This window comes from Lolium perenne, chromosome 6 (genome assembly GCF_019359855.2).
Source record: "Lolium perenne isolate Kyuss_39 chromosome 6, Kyuss_2.0, whole genome shotgun sequence".
Classification (NCBI taxonomy): domain Eukaryota; kingdom Viridiplantae; phylum Streptophyta; class Magnoliopsida; order Poales; family Poaceae; genus Lolium; species Lolium perenne.
In genome coordinates this window covers 27,941,909-27,946,360 of record NC_067249.2, presented here as the reverse complement: position 1 = coordinate 27,946,360, position 4,452 = coordinate 27,941,909, and the positions used below count along the sequence as shown (strand labels likewise).

At 40.8% G+C, this 4,452-nt stretch overlaps 1 pseudogene; it reads right to left on the bottom strand.

The window, feature by feature from the left end:
• Positions 1 to 3,153: 3,153 nt before the first annotated feature.
• Positions 3,154 to 3,999, bottom strand: LOC127308500 (calnexin homolog; annotated as a pseudogene).
• Positions 4,000 to 4,452: the final 453 nt, after the last annotated feature.

The window sequence follows — 4,452 nt, the reverse complement described above, 5'->3', positions numbered from 1 at the left end:
CCCCAAGAGTTGTAGTCCAAGTCTTCGAATAAGACCCCAACAACAAAACCTCCCATAGGTGGGAAACCTACTCAAGGGGGGAGTCCTACTCAAGGTGGGACTCCCACCTTTCCTTTAGGTGGGGTGACCGGCCACCTATGGTGGAGTCCACCTGGGACTCCACCCCTTAGGGTTTGGTCGGCCATGCAAGGTGGAGTCCCTCCGGGACTCCACTTTCCATGGTGATTTCTTTCGGACTTTTCTAGAACCTTCTAGAACCTGCCATAAATGCACCGAATCATTTCCAAACTTGGAATATGACTTTCTATATATGAATATTATTCTCCGGACCATTCCGGATCTCCTCGTGATGTACTGGATCCCATCCGAGACTCCGAACAAAACTTCGAACTCCATTCTTTATTCCATATCTACTTAAACGACATCAAACCTTAAGTGTATCACCCTACGGTTCGCGAACTATGCATACATGGTTGAGACTTCTCTCCAACCAATAACCAATATCGGGATCTGGAGATCCATAATGGCTCCCACATATTCAACGATGACTTTAGTGATCGACTGAACCATTTACATACGATACCGATTCTCTTTGTCACGCGATATTTTACTTGTCCGAGGTTTGATCATCGGTATCTCTATACCTTGTTCAACCTAGTCTCCTGACAAATACTCTTTACTCGTACCGTGGTATGTGGTCCCTTATGAACCATTCATATGCTTGCAAACTAATTAGACGACATTCCACCGAGAGGGCCCAGAGTATATCTATCCGTCATTGGGATGGACAAATCCCACTGTTGATCCATATGCCTCAACTCATACTTTCCGGATACTTAATCCCACCTTTATAACCACCCATTTACGCAGTGGCGTTTGATGTAATCAAAGTACCCTTCCGGTATAAGTGATTTACATGATCTCATGGTCGAAAGGACTAGGTAACTTATGTATCGAAAGCTTATAGCAAATAACTTAATGACGTGATCTTATGCTACGTTTAATTGGGTGTGTCCATTACATCATTCACATAATGACATAACCTTGTTTATTAATAACATCCAATGTTCATGATCATGAAACTATGATCATCTATTAATCAACAAGCTAGTTATACAAGAGGCTTACTAGGGACTCCTTGTTGTTTACATAACACACATGTATCAATGTTTCGGTTAATACAATTATAGCATGATATATAAACATTATCATAAACACAAAGATATATAATAACCATTTATTATTGCCTCTTGGGCATATCTCCAACGGTCTCCCACTTGCACTAGAGTCAATAATCTAGTTTACATTTGTAAAGATATAACACCTTGGCCTTCCGGTGCTTTATCATGTTTTGCTCACGGGAGAGGTTTTAGTCAACGGATCTGACACGCTCAGAAACGTATGTATTTTGCAATTCATTTGCGTCTTAACGCATCACTCATTTTCCTAATGAGTCGACATTAAATATGTTTGGTCTTCTAGTGGAACCTTAATTCCGCAGTCTGAAATATGTCACTAATATTGTCACACACAATATAGCTTCAAAGTTCTGACACTATCGGAACTACACAAGTTCTCAAAGAACTTCTTGACTTGACATCCTCATTCATTGTCAAAACAATGACATACTCTGCCTTCGTTTGTAGAATCCGTCACAATATTTAGAATTCTTCTAAATCTAGCATAGACAACTTCTACCTCATTGTGCTACTTTTTAAACAACACTTAGTCTAATTTGAGATTGAAATATTATTTTATATGTGACAAAACAAATATCGGTGCAACACCTTACAACGATTTGTTTATCATTTTTCCATACAAAACTATATATATATCCTTGGTTCTTCTAAAGCACTCAAGGATATTCTTACTGTTATCCAATGATCATCATATGAATCATTCTGATATATGCTCATAACACTTTAGAGCACATGATATCTGATTTTGTACATATTATTCGTGATCTAAAATCACTCATGTGTTTTTACTCGTCGAGTGTCAAATACACTCAAGTCTTGTGAAACCTTCAGATGAAAAGAACACCTTTCTTAATATTTCTATATTGAACTACTTCAATATCCATTTTATGTACTTTAACTTAAACTTATTATGTGTTTCGATCTATCTTCATAGATCTTGACACTAAATAGGTTTTAGTTCATACCCTTTTCATTGAAATTAATTCTCAATGAAACCTTTTATAATCAAGTATATAATTACATCATTTATAACCAACTATATGTCATCTACATAAAGTATTATAAATATGTCTCAGCGCTCCCACTTAATTTCTTGCAAGTGCAAGCCTCTTCATCGTTTCTGATGAAATCAAAAAACTCTTTGACTATTTCATCTGGTGAATATTCCAACTCCGTGATACTTACTTCGTCCAATTGAAGTTCGTATACCTATCTAGTATTCTACGGACTAGCAAAACTCTTGGTTGTATCTTGTATACACCTTTAGTACACACTTCTGATAAGTAATGTATTTTACCATCCTACTAGCATATCTCATAAAAAAATATGTAATGATTACTAGAATAATTCACATAGACTATAAGCATTGCTACGAAAGATCTAATCTTATCGTAGTCAACTCTTTGAACTTTGTCGTAAACAACTTTTCGACAAGTCAAGCTTCATCAATTTTATAGATCCATTTACTTTCAACAAGTATTCATCTATCTTGGATTTCATGGCGTATAGCCATTTTAACGGAGTCAGGGCCCATCACAACTTCTTTGTTTGTAGTTGGTTTATCATTGTTCAAAATCAATCCTTTGTCCACAAATCATTTATTTTATCACAAAGTAAACCATACCTACAAGGTTCAATAAGTGGTGCCGGCGGCGACAGAGCAACAAGAGGAGAGGAGGGATTTGCGACGAGAAAGTGGTGGGATTCACGTGTTCTCTCGCCAACAGAGCGGGCCCGTCCCCGTTTTTCTCTCGTCCGGAGTCCCCGAGCGCACCGGGGGCGGGGATGACCTGGGCTCTCCGGATGAATTAATGGCCTATTCGGGGGGGATGAAGAAAAAAAAACGCCTGACTGGGGCCTAGTCGGGGTGACGGCTGGAGGTGCTCTTACTCAGAGATAGAAAAAGGGAGTAGGAAACTGAAACAGCATCCTAAGCCAACATCTTTTACCCAAGTAATTTATAAGCAGAATTGGGCTGGTGAGATAAAAGAAACAAATGCGCTGTTTTTTTTTAGAAATGCGCTGTTGGAAGACACCAGAAAGCAACAGTCCGTACCAGAAAGGGCGTGAAGAAACTGAACTTCTCTCTTTAGCATAGTAAATTCAGGTAGAGTGAACTGCACCAAAAACCAGGCAACTCCTGACATAGTAACATTCACGTACACATCATAAGGCTTCCATGTCTTCTCAGGATAGAGGTGGCTACCTTCTCATCATCAGCAATAACAATATTGTCAAACAGGATGCCATCCTGCATTGTCCAGATCTCAATTCCAATGGTGGCAATTGGATGGAAGTCAGGCTTGTGAAGCCCAAAGTACTCAGGGTTGGGGATTTCTTGGGGCTTCCAGATTCCCTTGTAGCTGGGGTTATCGATCATGGGTGCATGCCACTTGCCCTTGTAGGCAGGGTTCTGTTTCATTGGCTTCTTCCATTCACCACATCCAGGTGCCTCTTCGCACTTGGGGTTGTCAATCTTCGGTGTCTCCCATTCACCGTCCTCACCAGTCACCATCATCCCAGTCTTCAAGCTTAGCAGCCTCAGGATCGTCAATTTCATCAGGCTCATCATCCAGCCATCCTTCTGGCTTGGTGGCCTCCTCATCACAATCTCAATTGGGGCATCCTCATCGCAGTCATCAGGCTTAGTAGCATCTGGATCAGGGATCTTAGTTCTCTCGTCCCAGTCCTCTGGCTTCTTGTCGTCAGGGTCAGGTATCGTCTTTGATGGAATAAGTGCTGGCTCGATGCAGAGGCTGGGGCGATGCTCCCATTTCGAAAAAAAAGTGCTGGCTCGAAATCATCAGAAGACAGGAAGTTTGCTTTGCTGTTCTCCTCCCCATCAATCAAAATTCTCAGCCCGATATTCGGCTTCAAGATAGCCGTTTAGATACGAGAGAGCTTGTCATATGGGACAGAAGGTGGTGACTTCTGGTGATGTTCAAGATACTCTCCAGTCTTGGGGTTTTTGTGCTTAAGGATGAAATGCACCTTGTTCGTCGAATCACATTTGTCAGGACCAAACATAATTGTGTAAGGAGTATGATTCTCAAAATCCTTGGTGTCCACCTGAATGCGGATGTACTTAAGATATGCACCTCACACTCAAGGCCATTCTGAAGACTCACTTCAAACTGCAGGACAACTGTCCCATCTTTCAAAGTAACTGGGCTATCAAGCTCTTGGCTATGGCATATTTCTTGGCTGGCTCTCTAACAAGGAGGACATAGTCTTCATGGCCATCACTCTTGGC